The sequence below is a fragment of the Poecilia reticulata genome, chromosome 11 (assembly GCF_904066995.2).
Source record: "Poecilia reticulata chromosome 11, P_reticulata-male-v2, whole genome shotgun sequence".
NCBI classification, from domain to species: Eukaryota; Metazoa; Chordata; class Actinopteri; order Cyprinodontiformes; family Poeciliidae; genus Poecilia; species Poecilia reticulata.
Genome location: NC_088840.1, coordinates 24219773 through 24241118, shown reverse-complemented (window position 1 = coordinate 24241118; position 21346 = coordinate 24219773). Strand labels below are relative to the sequence as shown.

Genomic DNA, 21346 nt, shown 5'->3' with positions numbered 1-21346 from the left:
CACCAACAGATGACGCCAGAAGAGATTACTCTCGACAACAGATTTGTAGAAAATATGCAGCATCTTTCTGTAAACACTAAAGGTCCGATTTTGTATACGATTTTGTTGTTGCGTTTCTCCAGTTCAGTCTGTTGTCCAAGTAACCGCCGAGGTATTTATACTCCTCCACTTCTCCTTCTATGATGCTAATAGTGTTTCCCCAACCTTGTTTCTCTTGAAATCTGCAGCCTTCTCCTTTTGTTTACATTCAAGATAAGATGATTGTTTCCATACAATACCACAAAACGATCCACCAGCTCAAATACAATAATTATCTGTCTTCTCAGACAGCATCTGTAAATATTTAGGTTGAGCTGTAATTTTCTGCTTTGTATTTGTATTCAAATTAAAAAAATAAAAAAAAAAACACGAGGAAAACTCAACCACCAGTAGAAATCTTTTTTTTTTAACTGTTGCACAAAACATAATTTTCCAGTTTTGTTTTTTTTTTTTTTTCTTTGTTACCATGCAATCTCTGTGTAATTTTCTTGTATTTGTTGTGGACATAAAAGTATTGATTTCTGCCATTTAACATGCTTGTTTAACTGCGGTAAACTGAGAAATGGCCACGGTTCTTAAAGAAACGGGAACTAAAACCTCTAGTTTCATGGAGATTATTATAGAAGCTAGCCATTTTCTACATTAAATCATGTAATTGTGTCGCTGATCTTTTAAAATATATTTTTTAAAAATCCAAAGTGAATGATCTTCGTAGCAACACTGGTATATTTTAGTTTTCTTTTTGGATCTCTTGTCCTGTTTTTGTAGTCACAGGGACTATAGGTCCCAATTTAATTCACTTCCAAACAAAAGCCAACTTTCAACATTAAACCACCTACAAGGATTAGAACAGAGAGTGCCAGCTTCTGGCACAACAATTGCTTTTTAATCCCTCTCTGTGCCCATATATGATTTTTTGTTTCTCTCTTTAAGGTAGTAATAATCTGAGTTCGCATCAGGATGACATTTTTGTTTGTTGTAAAAAAACTGAGGGTTTTATTTGATCTCTTTCCCCTCTCTTGTCCTTTTTCTATTTTTTTTTATAGATTTGCCGCCGTCACTGCTGCTGGAAACATACAGGAAGAAAGAATCCGAAGAATGGAGAGACGAAAAGTTCTTTTTTTTTATTTTCGTTTAATTAACAGATATTGTACTGTATTATTATTTTTTAAAACCAATTCTTATCTCTTGATTGTCGCATCTGAGGTCACGCACAACATCTCCCTCGATCCGGTTTGAGGCAGTGTCGTCCATGTTTTCCTGCTGAAGTAACCCCAGGATGGGAGCGATTTTTGAGTTTAAATAACAGTGGGCTTTTGAGGCGGCTGGTTTTATTAGGGGACATGAGCGAGCGTGCACCCATACCAAAATCTGAAGAGCTCAAATAGAAATTCAGGGTCACAATCTGTGAAAGTAATTGAAAAATCCCTCCTTTTTAATAGAGTTCATATTTATGCTTCCAGCTTTCACAGTGAAGTGGGTTTAATAAAAGTAATATATACAAACTAGATCGAAAGGCATTTAAGCTAATTTACAAAAAACGAGTTTCAGTGCACAAATGTTAAAAATCCTGTCTATACAATCAGTTTTACCAAATTAAAGGCATGGCAGGGGGAGGCAGAAGCAACAATTTATCAACTTCTGTCTAAAGCTTTTCATAAAGTGTTACTATGTATAAACCGGTTTACTTTTTTGTTTTTTAGGTTTGCCAAGGTTTTAAGCAATTTTGGTTGCAAAACCTCTGTTGCTGCATTTTTAAGTGCTTTTAATGGTTTGCCAGAAGAAGTGCCTGAATGACAAAATGTCTTTCTCTCCACCATTTCTTCACACTGCCTGTCAGCTGGCTGAAAGAAGGCTCCCAAAAATAATGTTTGAAAATGTTTCCTGACCCAAAACAAAACACATTGTGGGGTGACGCCCATCACTTATTTTAAATTAATGTAGTTTAAACCTGAAGTAGATATGGTAAGCAGTTAACTGCAGGCTGCTAGCTCCACAAAGTATTAAGCTCAGATCAACTCCGACCTTTACTCAGTTACAAAATCTAAAAAGGTATTTAAAAAAAAAATACCTGTGCAGCGAAGACTCGAAACGTAATAGCTTTAGCTACTAATTTAATCAAAAATTGAAAGTCAAAATAAGATTAAAATAATTTATTAAAAATAAATCGAGAAATAACAGATTGACAGGAATCTTTTTAAGTCTTTTTTAAGAATACTTCTTACCTTTTTTTTCTGACCAGTGAGATTCGTTGCTTTATTTCTGATTAGGAACTCTACATTTAGAGTTTTTAAGAAGCGTCACCTTTTGTATGCGAAAGTGCTTTCTAACAAGCCACCCTGATGCACATGCTTGACTAATGGTGCATTTTGTATGACAATTTCCTATTTGCACAGAAAAAGATTTTTCTCGTCAAACTGTCAGATTTAAAGTGGTTAAATTGAAACTTGACTCTTGAAATACGAGTTTGAAATGCAAAACTTCAGATTCATTCAGTAACTCATTTTCCTTTAGTGGAAGATTTAAATTGTTCTAAACTATCACCTAAAGGAAGCTTTTAATTGTTTATTTTTTTTCTTTTAAACTTCTTGACTTGTCTGTTTACAGTCTAACCAGTACGTATATAAGTAGACTACGTTGGTGATCCGTGCTTTTCTCTAAGCCCCTTAAAAGCCTCTTGAATAGCAGAACCGTTCCACGAAGTGAGCCTGTAGGAAGCAGATTAGAGCCGGCGGTTGAACTCGACCGATGGGCGGGCAGAGTGAAGGCTGAGGTGATGTTGTGCGTGACCTGCGTTGCTTTGGAGATGTGAGGATGATGAGGAGGAAGGGGAACCAGAGCACTGAATGTGTGCCTGCAGCAACAGTTTGACTACACACCAACCGACGGATCGACCGACGGATCGTCAGACAGGTTGGATCTGAAACAAACAAACAAACATGGAAAAAAAAAAGACAGACAAAACAAAATCGCCGTGTGCCAAAGCTGGGATCTGCTGCATTCTCACTACACTTTTGAAAAAAAAAAAGGGTTCTTCTTCTTCTTGTTGTCATTGTAAATAGGATATATTTGTTTGTTTGTTTGTTTGTTTTTTTCCTGTACTGATAGATTTGTAAAATTTGCGGACAAATTTTGTTACATTTTGTAAAATGGGAGCAATTCGTCCCCCCGACAGCCCTCCTTTTTGCTTTTTCTTTATTTTTAAACCCCTCTTACTTTCAAGTCTTTTACGATTTCTTTTTGTTTGTTTGTTTATTTGTGATGACGGACTTTTAAACAAACATGGTGCCAGCAGTGCGTGTGTGTACAACTTTCTTTTTTTTTTCCTGTTCCCATCTCTCCTTCTCCTCTTTTTGTCCTGAACCAGAGTGGAACCACTACAAAAAAACTGAAAAAAAAGAAAAAAGAAAACTGAAAAAAGAAAAAGACAGACCAGTTGGCAATACTTCAGTCACTACTTCTTCGTCTGACCGGCACTGGACTTCTGCCCGCCACTTCCCCGCTGAGAGGAGGAAGAGGAGGAGGAGGAGGAGGAGGGAGGAAGGGGGCAGAAGGGGGGACTTCGCTTCACATCAAATCAGATTTTAGAAAAACAAAACACAAAAAAGCACCTTTATAACCTTTATTTCTTGTCTTTTTTTAAACTGTGCTGAAGTGAAGTCAAGTGCTATTATTATATTATTACTATTGTTAATATTATTGTAGCCACTCTGTCTGGAATCCTTTTTTTTTTTTTTTGGAGAAAAGCTAAGAAAAAAAAAACCAGGAAAAAAATCAAAAACAAACTTAAGCCAATCTGCACATCTTATGCTTGTATGACCAAGTGACTGTCGTGGATCTTTGTTTTAAACTGATAAGGAACAAACGACTACATAAAAACAATGAAAAAAAAAAAACTTAAGAAGCTGTCATAATGGTGGCAAATGCAGAAGGATTTAATGGTAACGATCATGCAATCTACAAACTCAACAGCAAAAACACACAATCCAGAATCATCATGCTGCCTGAATCATACTTTATTCTATCCGTCTTTCTTTCTTTCTTTCTTTCTTTCTTTCTTTCTCGTCAATCTATTTTAGTCCAATTTTTCTTTCTTCTCCTCTTTCCCTTTATGTTTATTTCCTCTCCTTTTGGAGTCCTCCACACCATCATGAACACCTGTGATTAAAGAAAATAATGAAAAAAGATAAATAGCCTTTTATTCGATACATTACTACATGTTGGCTCGGTAGGCTTAGTTGAAACTAGTTCCATTCCAACAAAGATGAGCATAATAGCAAAATCAAAAATATGAGCTTCTTTATGTATTGCTTCTGCCGCTGTAGTGTTCTGGTCAGAGTTAATGATGAAAAGACTACATATATCTGAAATACTGTATTTACCAATGCAAACCAGGGCTGGCCTCAGCAGAAAAATGATGGGGGGGGGAGGGGTGATTTTCAAATCCGTCCAGTTGCAGTCTTGAGGTTTTGTGCAAAGCTCTGTCTGCTTGTATGAGTTGATAAAGGTGCTTTTTCTTTTATTGCTTTGTAGATTGAAAAAGAAAAAAAAAAAAAACTCCTGCATCACCACAGCTCTCCTTCGCTGCGCCGCTCCAAGTCCTTGTGCAAAAGGATGGCAGCGCTGCAGAGAGCCTCCAGGTGGATGCGCCGCCTTAGAAAGCTAACTAAGAGAGTTTTATTTTTGCAAGCGCATAGTTTTGAGTATTTTTCTGATTATTGATTGAATGTATTTGCTTTGAGGAGTTATGTCAATGTTGTGAATGTGGGCACACTACAACTCAAAGAAGGAACTGGTGAGATGTCCTCTCTCATGCTGAACAAAGTGAAAATACAAACACAACGAAGCACTTACTATCTTCGATTACATCACCACTGCTTTCACATGTAAATTTGCACAACAGGAAAAAATTTGCACTCATAAAATCCAACATGTCTTCCTACCACTGTACCGTAATTCTTTTAAATATAAGTCCAAGCAGAGGTTTGGTCTCCTCATATCCATTAATTGAAAGTTGTTACAAATTTGGAAACACAAAACTTAACTGTAGGGTTTTGTTGTGTGCAAAAAAGTGAACTGATGCAGGGAATAAGTATTGAACATTTATTTATTCACAAAATATTCCTTTTTGTCAAGTAACACTTCAGTGTTTTCTATATGGTGAAACTAGTCTGAAGCATTGCTAAGGAGAAATTTAGTTTCGTTCAACAGAAACTAAAATCATACTGGTTCTCCTCTGTGTCCACTGATATTCATTTCACCATTTGTTTCAACTTTGGATTATTATCAAGTATTTTTCTCAATCTTTTCTTCAGCTATATAAACCTGCAACAGATATTTTCTGAAAATCAGCACCTTCAAATCAAACTCCCGTCAGATGTAGTGTTTGTTGTTGTGTTTTGGAGGTGGCGTTCAGTACTGATCCTGTTTAAAACATGGTGTGTGGAATCACAATGAAGGAGATAATAGCCTGCATTCTCCTGATAGTCATTTGGCTTGTCCAAATGTCCTGCAGCAAAGTCTAAATAAGATTTAATACGCCTTTTCTTCAGCAGTGGAGTCTTGCGCAGTGAGCAATCATGGAAGCCGTTGTGGTTTTTATGGAAAGCTGTCCCTTCTAATTCCAGACCTTTCAAAAGCTCTCTCTAAATGGCTTTGTTTTTGTGAAACGCTTCAAGAGGAGAACCCGGTTATAGCTGGTTTACTTTAAGTTTTAGAATCATGACCCAGGTTTTCTCAGTGGAACAATTAAATGTGTGCACAGCCGCTACCAGCAGTATGTTTTGCAACTCTTGAAAGAACTCTGACCCATTATGAAATTCTTCGGATGCAATTCCCTGGTAATGAGCAAGCATTTAGTAGGCCATCAGTTTGAACCACTTGATATTAATCATCTTTAGGAGGGGAATTTATTTTCTAAATACTAAAAGATTTCATCTGGGTTTTATTGGCTTTTGCCCTTTTGCAGCTTCTTTTCATGATGTGTTTAATGTCTATTCCCTGAATCATTCCAGTTAACTGCACAAAATCTATCGGCTTGTTTTGAGTTCTGAGTATGCATTGATTACTTATGTTATCAGCATCTGGTGGGGATTCAATATTAAAAGCCTCCATAGACATGTATTTACTGAAAAAGGTTGTATAGTGACTCTTTTTTTCTTACTTTTGCAGCTAAACTTTTTGTCTGATCCATTTTCTGCTGAGAAAAAAAATTTGTAATTAGATGCATTCTTAGCCTTCAACTTAACTTAGAAACAAAATGTGTGGTGTTTTGGCATTTTGTTGGATATTACATGTAAACTAAGAGAAGAGGGAAAATTTAGCAAAGCAGTAACAGCTAAAATTTCTTATTGTCTTCATTTTAGTTGCACCACAAGCTGATTTCCACTTGATTATTGTGAGATACGTGACAATCAAAATTTGCACTAATTTGCACCAAATTTAAATCCCTTTCTTGCAAGTAAACAAGTGGGAAAAACATTTTTTCCAAAATATCACCAGCCTAAAAGTGTCTTAAAAGTGGTTTGTGTGTAAAATAAAAGTAAAAAAACAAACATACAACACAATTTTTTTATCTTTAGAAAAATCTCTCATTCAACCTAAGCAAATATCACATGTGCATCTGAGAGGATGACTCCTGGTTTCTTTTTTGGGGGCGGGGGAAAGACGTGCTATAAAGGTGTTTTTATTGTTTTCAGGGTGGCGGTGGGGAGGGGGGGATGTTGAGGCCAGTCCTGCTTCATTACAGAGATTCTGCTTCTTCTACTACTGCTACTATCAAACAACCAATCCTGGACACAAAAACACGTCTGGACACTGTTCCAAATCTCCTATACGAGGCGTGTGAAGTTTTTTAGCTTTGCACGCCGCACCAGCAACTTTGCACTGAAAACCCAAATTGATGTGGAGCACCAGCTTGTTTTTTGTTTTAGTTCTGAACACTTTTGTTGAGCAGTTTTCGGCCTAAAAGGATGTAAAGTCGAATCAGTTTGGGTTGAATGTGTTTTGTGGAGCTACACTGATAACAGCCATGACTATTTGTTTTTACATAGTTGGAGCAGTGTTCAAGCTAGGTTTCTGTTGCCCAGGTCAGCAAAACAACATGTTGATGTCTGCTGTATTTCAATAAAACACAGCCTTTTTCAAAGGGTACACCTCCCGCCTCTCTCTCTCTTTGTTTGCTTGGTTTTTTTTATTCCCGTTTATAACAGAAATCCTAAAAATAATTGGTGGTCTTTATGTTTTGCTATGAAAGAGTATTGCTAGTATTAGAATGTAGCTTTTTTAATAAAGCTGCTGCAGAAGATCAGTGTGTTTGGTTCCTATGCAGTCTGGAAAACTTGTTTCCAGACTTTATTCTCAATCCTATTCCCCAAATATGTCCGTTCATCAAAGTCATCTTTGCTTTCCAGTTACCCATCATTATTCCATACATCTGTCTGTTCACCAACCACCCATCAGTCGGTCCATCCTTTGCTCCATTTGCCCCCTCAGTGAACCATCCCTCATTCTCCCATTCATCCCTCCCTGTTGCCATCTATTTACAGTATCTGCCATTCATCCATTTCACCTTCATGCATTCATCCCTCTAGCCATCTTTGGCCACCATCCAACCGTCCGTTCCTCCTATCCTTTAGTCAACTGTTTATCTGTCATTCATCCATTTCTTATCCCTTCAGCCATCTTTTTCCATCATTTATCCTTCTCTGTTGCAATTTGTTTAGTTGTCATTCATCCATCTCTCCTTAATCCATCCTTTTCTCCCTCTTGCCCTCTTTGTCCACCATCTCTCTGTGTTCCTGTAGCCATCTACTTGAGTCATTCATCCATTTACCCATTATTACACCCGTCTGTTTGTCATCCAACTATTCCTCAGGTTATTGTGCTTCTATCACTGTAAGAAATGTAACATTTATCCATCTATTTTATTTTTACATTGCATGTGTTCACACATGCCTTAATGCTCAGTTCCAATATTTTGTGAAATCTTTTGGGGTTTGTTTTTTTTTGCCTGGTCGTTCACATTTTAAAATATTTAAACTGCACATTGACGACATAATCTATGTCGTCCAGCGTGTTTTATTTTGGGGGTTTTTTCCAGCTTCCATGTATCAGGATGCAGAATTGTGACGCTTTTCACGTGTCAGTGATGTTCAGGTAGGATGAATGCGACCTGGCTGTACAGACTCTGGTCACAATTGAACAGATCAGATGCGCATCAGACTTTAGTATAAATCTGATCGTTGTGACACGATCGCATAAAGGCTTCCATCCGTCTGTCCGTCCATCCATCTGTCCATCATGTAGACATCTGGTCATCAGTCTATTCCTAAATTTAACTTCCATCCTTTGTAAACTGTTTTTTGCAGTTCCCCCAATTTTGAGCATGTTTTGATGTGAAACATGTATAATCATGCTGTCATTTATTTATTTTTATTGAATAAGCTCTGGAAAGAACTTGATCTCATTTATCTGCTGGCATAAACGAGCCCTGTGTTTTACTCTCAAATAAAATAACACCTTTTCTTATTTTTTGAGCTATAAAATACAAGGTTGTGTGTCATCGACACAATGTGAAATTTTGGCTGAAATGTAAAAGAAAAAAGAAAGGTTGGTCCTACAAACCTGACCTATTCAGTGAAAAAACAACACATTTCCAAACAATTTCTGGGATAAAGAAAGATGAGATCTGGTCGATGTTAAACAACCATGAAAAGATGTTTACAGGCAGGTAGATTGTTCTTTAAACTTATATATGCACTCTATAGTGTGCTGGTCATTTCATTTTCCTCCAGCTCATGTTTAACTTTTATTGTTGATAATTTCTGCCTTTGCCCTGTTAGCAAGTCACCGTTCAGTTTACTCAGTGGCACATAACGGCGTAAACTTGTGTCTTTTGCCTCGATGCTGAAGCACAAGTCAAAATGAATGGTGGAGAAAATATTAATCAAATGCAATATTTTTAGTCGGGTCAGAATCTCCTTTGCTGTTTCAGTTTGCCTTATTTCACTCTTTAAATTAAATTATCTGAAACAGCACAGATTGCACACAAATTCTTGTACAGTTGTTCCTAGCAGACCAAAATTAAATAAAATAATTTTAGTTGAGATGAACTTCTTCCCCCGCAGTGCGACCCGACTTCAGGCAGAAGATTTGGAGGTTGGAGAAAAGTTGTGCGGCTCTGAGTGCGAAAGATCTCTTGTTGAGGTAGTTTGGAGGCAGCTTCTTGAGGGAGGTGTTTCAGACGGTGTAAAAAGAAAGTACACCCTCTCAACAAATCAATGATCTAGTCTTTACCAAATCTTTCACATTTTCTTTCCTCGTTGTATCATTTGTTGTATAAAGTGCACCAGTTCCTCCTGCTGCAAATCTGTCAACATGGTGCCGCCATACTTCATATGTTTTTAGTTTTTCAAGCTTTCTCCTTTTTCTTCTCCAAATGTAGTGGCAAAAACTTTAATTTTGGTTTCACCAGATCTCAGAATTAAAATGTGTCACTGGATTCATTATCCAACTACAATATGGTTGCATTTGGACTGATTTATTCACTCTGAGTGGTTTTTCACCTAATGTCAGTACAAGATGTGTTTTACTGTAAATAAAAACACTCTTAGAAACTGCAGTGTCTTCACAAGGTCTTCTGCTTTTGTTCTGGGGTCGCTGCACACATTTCTCATTAAAGCACAAAACCTGTCTATTACCTGAACAGATTGATGGCTTGACATAAGGGCACCTGGACAATGTGTATTGTGGACTTTAATAGACAGCCAGTCCAACCATTGTCACGTTAATAAAATAATCCATCCACATTAAGCAGAAGATCTTTTAAATCAGCGTCATTTTTTGTGCAAGCTGCATAATACAAAATGTTTTTTTTTGTTTTTGTTTTTTTGTCAACACAGAATTTGACAGATGCTGTAAATTACAAATGAGCTTCAGAGATTTGTATGTCCAGACGTACCTGGTTTATAGGTGAAGTTTATTCTGCAGCGTCATTTTAACAGTGTGACTGAAATCAATCTGTGTAAAATCGGAGAAGGACAAACGATGGACAACAGTGTGAACAAATTCAGATCCCAGTGCTATTTCTTGCTACGTTTACATTTTGCTTAATGTGCTATTACCTATTAGCACATACTGGGCGCTAATCAGGCTTATGTGAGAAAAATAAAAAAAATAAAAACCTGAAAGTGAAACCTTTTGAAACCCCAATAGTCCAGAGTAACTAATAAATCCCTACATTTTGGTAAAAGTAGGGTGGAAAGAAATGAACGTCAATCATTGTTGCATAAACAATCAAACTATCTGAATGTTTTCAGAGTGAGAAAATAAAAACTCAATTATTTAATAATTCACACAGGGAGTTGTTAAAAAGTATATGAGATAAAACACATTTGGGCTTTCAGATAGGATTTATGTGCAGTTTTTTAATAATTATTTGGAATTTACCTGAGAAGAAAGATGATCTAAGTTTAATATGGGTTTGCTACCTGTCTGACTTAGCTTCAATTTTATTTAGGTCTAGACTTTGACTGGGCCATTCTTTGTATGTTTGGGGTCATTGTCCTGGAATATGAGTCCCCATGCCAATCTGTCAAGGGATTTATCTAATTCATCAGCTCGTAAAGGTGACATGTCTTTGTTTTTTCCTCTAGTTGTAAAGTTTTACATTTAGACCAAAATAACCTTTAATCAAAACAACGGACTTTTGCTAATTATATGACATATAGAGTTTAATCTGTTTTATTTATAGGTATCAAAGTAAATAAATTAAAATGTAAGTAACACTTATTTTTTTTACTGATTTTGTTATTATGAACATTGCTTTAAACTAGCTGTCGTTTTACTTCCACTTTACAATTATGTAGTAATCTGAGTTGGTCTAAGACACTCATTTCCAAGAAAATACATTTAGATTTGTGGTTGTAATGTGACAAAATGTGAAACTGTTCAAAAGGTGTGAATACTTCTGAAAGAGTTAAATGTGAATGTCTCTGTCTAAAGTAACTGTAGGCTGATTATGAGGTAACGTGTCCCTGGAAACAGATTCATATGAAGGAAGACCTTTTCTATGTGATCTGAATGGACTTCACAAAAGGTCTTCTGGGTACATTGTGCTGATTGATGTGTTTTGAAGGTAGTTTTGGCTCCTGTTATGTGCTTTGTGTCTCTGAAGTGATTATATTTTTCTCTGAAACTGCTTTACATCGTTTCAGGTCGTTCTTGGTCATTTTTAAATCTCTCTCTCTCAGCTTTATGTTTCTTAAGACGCTTATTCTCTTTGTGGAAGTTTATGTTTTATTGTCTCTTTGCAAACATTTAGGTGTCTAATAAATTATTTTTGGTATGTTTGGGGGGATTTGGGAGTGTGTAATGATTATTATTGGTTTATTCCTTTTGCATACATGTTTTATCACTCCTTTGTATATCCTTCGTGTCCTGTCTGTCTCTTTTATGTCTTGCATTTTTTTGTTTTCTTAAATACATTTTCTACTTTGAGGACAATTTATTGCCCATTTCAGTTTAGTCTGTTTTTTGGGTTTGTGGTTTTTTTTTCTGCTGTTGTATTTCTTTCCTGGATTTTATGATTGTTTACTCACAAAATATAGTCATGATTTTGTCCCTGAATCACTTAATTTTCATTTCAAACATCAACAAAGTGATGATGCATTACAGCTGCCAAACGTGTAGCACTTTTTTGTGAAGAACTATCAAATCTTCCGCTATTATAAAAATAAATTTTTGTCTGGTTTGGTTTATGCATTTTACAAGCTTCCAAACTTTTTGACCTTCTTTGCCTTCATCCACAGTTTACAGTTCTTTTTAGTGACCTGCTCAGTGTTTGAAACTGGAGAGATGATGATGAACTGAAATCAAATTTAAAGATGGAAACTTCAAACTTGTGCAGCTGTGAGGGGGGAAGGTGGCTGATGCAGCTGTTAAGAATGAGGCGGGCGTCTCCTGCCTTTTTAGCATTTCCATGCGGCTCATTTTGGATGTTCCTCACGTTACCCAGCCCAACCCAGGCAAGCTGTAATATCTGGTCGGTATTCTCCATGGATATCACGGTGCTGGTGTTAATTTAAGTTGAGCTCTGCCGTTGGAATTACAATGAGAATGAAGGGGGCTGTAAAAAAAAATTAAAAATGAATAAGAATAAAGGTGAGGAATCACACTTCGGCCTGATAGCAGCAGAGGTTGGATTGGAAGCTGCCATGCCCTTAGAGCGTTCGCTTTGTGTGTGTGTGTGTGAGAGCGGGTAGCACTTTAATGATGTGTCTGTGTGCGTCTAAATATTCATACAGTGTTTGAGTTTGTGTCTCAGCAGATAAATCGACCTGCGAAAGATGAACGTTACTTCTGAAAACACCTTTTGTGTCAGATGCTGCGTTTGTGGCCCTGGGGGAAATCAGGTAATTGTGAGTTCTCCACTTGAAACATGTTTTCTTTTTTTTTTTCTTTTTTTTGCTCTTAGTAGTAAATACTGCTTGAAATTCAAACCTTGATAAAGATTTATATTACCTTGTGTATGGAATGCTTTTTGTGATGCATTCCGTGTATTTTTATATTTCACAAAATGAGAGTCTGTCAGATCACAGGTCAAGGAGTGAATTCTTAAAACAAATCTTATGTTTGCGAAACCATGTGGAAAAATACAAAACTTATTTTTTGTTGCAAAGCAACTTGGCAAAACCCAATGCCTCTAATTTAGAAATCTCGGTCCTCCACCCTTAGCAATAAAATGTTTTTTGACCAGATCTTTGGCTCTACAAGGACAATTTAAAGGACCTTCTATCTCATGGATATTAAAACTCCAGTTGTTTTAAATGTTTTTAATTAGATAGAAACCTGTTCCATCTTCATTGTTTAGGGAATATATTGACTTTTATAAAGACACTTTAATATATCATCTGTCTGCAACAAGTAAAAGGGAATGATCACTGATAGCATCCTGGAACTTGACTTAAAAAAATAAAATAAACTAATATATCTTAGAATAAGTTGTACAAATATAGTGGAAAGGTTCGGGTTAAGGGTACCTACTTCAACACTAGATAATAAAAATTGAAGCAGAAGTATTTATTAGTGCAGCACAGAAAGGAAAAAAATTCTGAACATTTCACAATGTTTGCCCTGATGAATAGATGTACTAACATCAAAATTTTGATTTAAAAAAGGGTCTAATTCTGCACCAAAATGTTCTAACTAAATGAAATGACCTTTAAACTTTTCTTTCTTCCTTATTTTTATTCTTCATCTTTACCTACCGACTCCCAGCGATGCCTCTCTCTTCCAGCTTCCCCCGAGAGACGTTTTTCACCAGCCAGCAGCAGATACATGCTCCGCTGTTTCCAGGTGTGAATGTGAATCAGGACGTTGTTGAGAAACAGAGCACACACCCAACAAGCATCGCTACATGTTAAAAAAAAAAAAAAAAGCCTAAAGACATTTAAAAAAGCAGGGGGAAGAGTGAAGAGTCTCATGAGAAATCTCTGTGCAGATTTACCAGCTAAAACCCCAGAGATTTACAGCAGCTCCTGACATGCTAAACAAAAAACACCAAACTGGCTGCGCAGTTGGTATTACTGTCTTTTAAAACCGGAACATGAAACAACAAAGGACTCTGTGGTCAGACAGATAAATAGAGAATGACTTGTTTGGACTGTATAGAATACATGCCATTATGCTACCAAACAAAAAGAGGAATTTGTCCTCACACACAAAGCTCCTCACAAAAATAATTTGATCTGCACTGTGCCGTTTAGGGTTTTTAGGGTTCAAGTGTTGTGCGTGTGCTTCTAAAGCAAGAACACAAACAAAATCAAAGGCAATTTTCACACATGAACAGAGAAGATTTTAGAAAAGTGTGCACTCACTTCTGCCTTTTTTTTCTGCTGTTCGCACAAGCACTTCACAGTGGGATACGGTGTGCTGCTGATGTGTAATCACCAGTGGAAATGCAAGGCAGGGACATTTGGATAGGGCACAGAGAACATGATGCAAAAAGTATGCAAGAATAGAAGATGAGACTCCTTGGGGGTCCTTTTTTGGGGTGTGTGTTTGTATCAAATACATATATATAAGAATTTATCCACGAAACTGGAAGAGAGTAAAAAGAAGCACGCTAAAAGATCATTCTTACCTGCTTTGCACACTTATAGTAACGTGCTTGAGAAAACGAACTGCTACAAATCTGGAGTAAATGATAAAAATATTTTTTGAAAATCGAAATCTATCCATAACATTTCAGCAGGTGAACCGTTGGGAGGTGGGAGTTATTAGCTCCTCCACTAATAGAAGATGAATAGAGATCACCAAAATATTTACGCTCGTGCAGGGTGACATTCTGACAGTGCATCGATCCGTGCGGCGCATCTTCCACACTGAGGTCAGAGGTCAAGCTCAGTGCTCCAGCAGCCTGTAAAGATTCACTCATCTCACTTTTCTGAGCTGGATATTTAGAGAAGCAAACACATGTGAAAGGGTTAGGCAAACAAAATTAGCTGGAAATATTTTCATAATGCTAAAAACAAAAAAAAAAACAAGTTCCTTCTAGTCCTTTTTAACATTTTAATTCAATATGAAAACATCAGCCACGCTGCCTTGTAAAAGTATTCACACCACTTGAGTCCCCTCCCCCCCACTTTGTCAACTCAAAGCCACAAACATAACTTTAATTTATTGGAGTTTTAGTGGTAAACCAACTCAAAATCTGTTTTCCAAAACAAAATCTTAAAAGTGTGGCTTGCAGATTTATTCACCCACCATTAATTAAGTTGCTCAACCAATTGACGTCAGAAGTAAGCTTGTTAGTAAACTGAGTCTACCATTTAATCTTTGTATAAATGCAGGAGGTTTATTAGAAGACCTTAGAGATCAAAATGCTTCTTGCATGCAAACAAACTTCTGAGATTTCTGCATCCGAGGTGCACAGAGGAGGGTTATCATAGATTCTTTCTCCCAGCAGCTGTTAGACTTTATAACCACTATTAGTTCCCTCAAACTGAGTTTTTCCTCCCCACTGTTATTTGCACATCCAAGTTGTTTGCACAGTTTTTCACTTCTTTTAAGGGTCGTTGATGTTTTTATTAACAAATGTTCATGCACATTTTGTAATTTTTTTGAAGTTTTCCTACACACTGCACTTTTCTTAGAATCAGAACATGGTATTTTCATTAGCTGCACAATATGTTTTTCCTTCTGCTGTAAATGTCCCCTTACTGAGCAGCATGTTCTTTTCTGTCTTCTTTCCTTTTTTGTCTAATTCTACAGTTTACAATATATCTATCACTTTACTGCCATCTGAATTTCTATTCTATTCTATTCTATTCTATTCTGAGGAGGTCAGGGTTATAGTTACGGACAAGCATTTGTTCATAAAATCCTAAACTTTGTGCTTCTCACAGAGCACTTCATGACTTTTACATGGTTTTATTTATGGAAGTATTGAAAAAAATACATCTACAGTTTTAAGAAACCCCACAAAACTTGTAGGAATAGCAGCCATCAAGTGCCAAATGTCATGACAATTTAACACTGTACATCAGCTTGAACATACCAGCTGCTCCGTGAAACACGGTGATGGCAGCATCATGCTCTGGAAATTTTTTTTGTATGTTTTTTTTTCAGCAACTGATCAAAGTTAATGGCAAGATGTATAGCCCTTAGTACAATATTCAAAACAACTTCAGTGGAGGTCCATATGCATCAGAATGGTCCAGTCAAAGCCCAAACTTAAATCCACTGGAGAATCTGTTGCAATAGTTAGTTATTAGTTAATCTACAGAGAAAAGTGGCTTTATACTGTGGAAAGTTAGTAGAGACATCCTATAAATTACTTGTAGCAATAAGAATTGTGCTTTGTGTTGGCTCTCATGAAACCTTGATGACATATTTTACAGTTATTGGTTGCAATGCAATGTGACACTTTGGCAAGGTACCGTAAATGCAGTTGTCAACAACCGAGCCCCCTTAGTTTATTTTGGTCTTGTCGTCCTGTCTGACGTATAAAATGTCTGGGGATGATCAGTCCACACAGTCCAGAACAAAACAACATCAAAATTCTGATTTTTTTGTTGCTTTGCTTTAAATCAACTCTGTGGTTTTATAGGCACCATGGGACATGTTCCTCTCAGAGTTCTCGGTCTCATTGAGCTGCTTGGACAGCTTTTGTTGCTCCACGTACATCAGGAAAAATAATAAAAAATGAAAGATTGTTTTTTTTTCTCCATACGAGCGGACAGCGTGCTCTCTGCCTTTGAGCTTCTGCCTGCTGTTCAGCTTCAGACTATCACAATTTGTACAAAATGATGAAATGCGTGCCACAGAAGAAGAGAGTTGCCATTTAATATGGAAGCAAATAAGCAGGAGTGGAGAGCGAGGCATTCAGAAATTTCAGGATCCAACAGAAAACTTTATGTCCTCTGAGGCTGCGACGATCTTCATGGAATGTTTTATGCCAAACAAAGCGCTCGCATCCTGCTTTAAAAGATGCTCCGTAATTTATCTGAAGCAGGTTTTCAGCTCCTTGGTTTCAATCACAGTTGTGTGATTTTAAAAATTTAATCAAACCCCGAGCAGATATGTCGACGGAGCTTTAATGGGCCGGTGCTCGTCAACAGAGAGGCCGTTCCACCATCAGATGAGATATTCGGCCTCACCAGGAAACCTACGAAGAGCCATCCTTCTTCACTTCATTATTTTTCAACCTCCGTGCACAGCAGGTTTGAGAGCCACAGCCGCCCAGCTCCCATTTACATCGCTTCACACTGGGAGGCTCCCATTATAACCGCAGCATCCACACTGGGAGGCTCCCATTATAAACCCCAGTTTTAAACAGGTCAACACAGAGCTGATCCAGTGAAGCAGCCACCAACGCCTGAGGAGAAACCCCCAGTCTGAGTTTGACCCATCATAAATATTCAGGTTGAACTATTACCTCAGAGCTTTACTCTCTGTGTTTTTCTTTTTTTACCGGATTTTACCTCATAAAACCCCTCAAACGATAACAGCCCGTCTTTAGGAAACCATTTATCCCTCTAATAAATATTTCAGGGGATACTGGAAAGTTATTTGGGTGTGTTACCTGCACTCCATGAGCTGCACCTTACAGCTTCCTGGTAATATACGACACAGTAATTGGGATCATTAAAGAGGAGAAATGCTGAACTGAACTAAACTTGTTTTAGGACTTTGTGTGCATGGACCAGACACATTTATCAGCATCTGCTCTGCAGCACACTGTTTAGCACAAACTAGTTGAAACAAACTCCAAACTGTCCTCCAACATGGAGCAAACTCAAAGTAAACAACTCATTCTTTATTTACCTGAATCACTTTGAAACTTTCAATAAAATGTTAGGTTTCTTTTTTTTTTTTTGTTTGTTTTTGGAGGGCAGGGGGGACAGAAATACAACTGTGAAAAAATTGGGGCATCCCAAAAATATTTATATAGAAATTATCACACAATGATGTCTTATCTTGCTTCTACAAATGAAAATGCATGTAAACCATGAAAGACAACGTATTTTATCCACTAACCAAAAAATGTTGAACCAATATTAAATGTTTTTAGAAAGTTAGGACACCATAGTTACCTTGTGATACCCCCTTTGTCTGGATGCAGTTAAGTCACTAAACAACTAAGCTGCACCTTTGTTTTCAGCATTAAATCCCAGATAATAGAGTATTTTTCCTGGAACATCCTAATGGGAGCAACATTTCAAATGCTCTAAAATCAAACAGGTGATCTATGAAAGTTACAACTGATTTCCTGACTTTCTTCCCACGTTTAGTACTCAAACCAAAAGCCGCAGGTGTGGGTTTGTGTCCAGCGTGGTTGTAGAGGTTAGTTTACGGCTTCTAAAATCTGTTGGATTAAACTAGTCATTTTTGTGGAGGTGCAGCAAGTGTTTGCACCGATCTGTAACGTGTCAGCCATCAGCTGCCGATGTGCAAGTGTTTGTCAAATTTGTCAAAGGAGCGTTTTCACCCATAAACCACGAGTCCCACAAAACACACTCACGCTCACTCACACACACACACACGCACTCCTGTCAGGAGTGTCAGCACCCACATGTGAGTGCTACTGTATCTACTTCGCTGAAGACGCACACACACACACGCACATGCATCAGGAGTTTACAAAAACACACAGACTTCAGTTTAATGGAGCATTTTACAGGGAAATCTCTGGCTCGATGAGGGGAAAAACACACACACACACACACACTTTGCATGAATATGGAGCTAAAAGGCAGAACGATAACCGCACTCAAACACTGGAAGCACTTAGTCAAACACACGCACGCACGTTGCAGCTTCTGGGGGCACGACAGCTTTCATTCCCGACTGCAGCTCTGAATCTCACGGAAACCCGATTTCACACTGAACTTTTCAACCCAGTCTTTCAGCAGAAGAAGAAGAAGAAAGACGGAGGAAGAGTGTGAGAGGGAAAGGAAAAAAATAACTCTGAACACATCAGTATTTTTGGCAGCTGGTGAGTGAGGCGATGCTTCCATGTGGATGCCCACAACCCGTCCCCCATGTTTACCCCCCGACAACAGCCTCAACTGTTTTTAGGCTTTACGCAGCATATCAAGGTGCTGAACTGTGAGTTTGTGTGAGTAAATATGACTTTTACCTAAAAGCTAAACACTGTCACTTTAAAACAACAGTTCATTGCTACTGTTCGCACTTTGCCACCGTGTTCCTGTACATCTTTCTGAAATATGTATGTGTCCCTCCGTGAATCGATATGAAGGAGTTTTTATATCATTAATTGTTATTTGGGCAACAAAATATCGTGGGCATTTTTTTATACTTTGCTTTCACTTTTACATATTTCAAACTGTTCAAATTTAGCAATCAAAACTGATTTTGTTGAACAAAACTGATTGTATTGATAGTAGGGTGAAATTGTTCAAAAATTCTCCATTACTTTTATTAAAAAACAAAAATATGAAAATTCTGTACCTTTAGCACTTAATAGTGATAAATAATAATATTAATAATAATAATAATAATAATAATAATAATAGAAGAAGAAGAAGACTTTTTTATAATAAAAAGAAATTTACATACACCTTAATGCTTAAAATGTTTTCCAAAATGTTAGATAAGGTAGTCGAAGAGAAAATGTAAATTTGCAACAAGAATGAACAACATAAATAAATGTTACTGGAAAATTTTAAAAACAAAAACAATGGAAACTAAAAAATAAAAAGACAAAATAAATAGTTCAATCAACACTTTATGAGAATTTATAAGTTGACCAAAAACTGAGGAGAGTTTCAGCAAAAATAAATAAATGAAAATTGCTGCTTCAGTTTAGTTTTCAACATAGCAATGCTTTCTGGATCCTCACGTCTGCAGGCAGTGCATTTCTGGGAACCTGAGTAAAAATGGAGACTTCACTGAAAACTTGCCTCTAAAGACATCACTTTTTATTAAATGTTTCTTAAATATAAAAAGGACTTTGATCAATATGGATTAGAGCTTTTTAAATAAGAGGATGTTAAAAATCAACCCTGGGGTTTTACCTTCTAAGTTGATTTCATGTGCGCTCTCTTTCTGCTTTTTCTTAAAATTCTTCCAGCCAAGATTTGCAGTAGGTCCAGTTGAGATTCTTCAACTGGAAAAAAGTTTATTCCAATAGAAGTTTTTAATAAATCAGTGGTGATAAAACACTCAACTGTCTTTGTGTTAAAGTCATCAGCTTGCTGGTTTGAGATGGAGTTGGAGAAAATGGAGATAGTCTTTCTTCTTCAACCTGCTTTCTATTTTGTGTAAAGTATCAGTATACTGTATATAGACACCACAGCATGATGCCACCACCACCTTGCCAGACAGTTGACGAATTGTTTTTAGGCTTGAAAACCTCACTTTATCTCTTGTGGACATATTTCATTTATTGTGGCTAAGCAGCTCGATCTTTGTCTTATCTGACCATAAAACTTTAGTCTGAAATGTATTTTATTTGTCTGTGTCTAGAGCTACATATTCTTATGTTTGAAGGTATTCACTGTGGAACAAAGGCTTGTTTCTTTGTCTCATTCTCTTCTTGATCAAATTGGCATCAGATGACTGTCCACAGTAACAATGGTCTTCCAGCAGTTTTTATTTCATGAGAGGTTTGAGCTTTTATTACTTTGAGGGTTGTCCCTAAACATCCTAATCCTAATCCCAATTCTAATCCAGTTTATTGTAAAAAAGGGGAAAAAAAATCTAAAGTGTTTAACATCTTGTAAATGACTTCCATTTTTTAGCTTAAATGAAAGAGGCGATATATTCAACTTTTTTTAATTGGGTAAAAGACAAAGTTAAATACTTCACAATATGATTCTGTTAAAGGTTTTCCAAATTAAAATAAGCAAAGATGAAGCTAAAAAGGTTGTTTACTACTTCATTTGCTTTGGACTATATTGTGGCTTGCTCCTTAACATCCTTCCAGCTCTAAACCGGAGCTCACACACATAGTTTCTTTGTCCGACCCTGTTTGAGCATCTGTTCGTCAGACTCACTGTTGAAAGGAAATTTGTCTGTGAGGTATGTGGTTTTAATTGGAAATCAATCAGCTTGCAGTTTGTGAAAGTTGCAGACAGTGGTCTTTCAAGGATAATTGATTTTTTTTTTTATTTTGCAATTTCATAAAATGCTAAAGTAATTTCCATCCAGACTACAATCAATCTGTTGATAGTGGTTTGATTTTGTGCATGTGTAAATGAATTTGAGATATTTGTGCCACACTTTATATTAATGTGCGTGTCCAATTTGGAGCCAAAGTGGACTTTGGTGGGTACCAGAGCAAGGTTGTGTTTTATTTAGTCTTAATAAAAAGAAAATGTCAAATGAGTTTTGAAGAATTTTACAATAAACGATTTCATTCATGTTTTAAAATCTGTAAATATTTTGTTTTTAAAATAAGTTAATCTTTGAAAAAAAAAGAGACTGACAGTAAACAAAAAATCTCTTTAATATATCAAATGAATTCTGAGTATTTGCATTCCTCTCCTTCGTAACTTCTTTGTTTCCACGCTCTCTGGCTCCAGACAAACTTTTTCAGATTTCCAGTTTGGAGTGTGGGTGTGTTTGGAAAGAAATTCAGAATTTTCATAAATTAGACATATCATTTTTTTTCTTTTGATGCCACATGTGAGAAGTATTTTGTGTGTGTGTGCGCTTTCTGTTTTTGTGATTGCAGTGAAGTTTTCTTCATCATGCTCTGGGAGAAGAAGAAGAAACAACAGCTGGCAGAGAGCACCGAGGACACATACATCCACGGTGGAACGTAATCACACACACTGTC

General features: G+C 36.8%; 1 protein-coding gene across 3 annotated transcripts in view; it reads left to right on the top strand.

The window, feature by feature from the left end:
• LOC103472793 (zinc fingers and homeoboxes protein 2-like) overlaps positions 1-7191 on the top strand; it is a 146566-nt gene extending 139375 nt beyond the window's left edge. For all 3 annotated transcript variants that reach the window (XM_008422628.3, XM_008422629.3, XM_081612174.1), the window contains one exon: positions 1086-7191. The gene's annotated coding sequence lies outside the window, so the exon portion shown is untranslated. The remainder of the gene's footprint in view (positions 1-1085) is intronic.
• The last annotated feature ends 14155 nt before the right edge of the window (positions 7192-21346 follow it).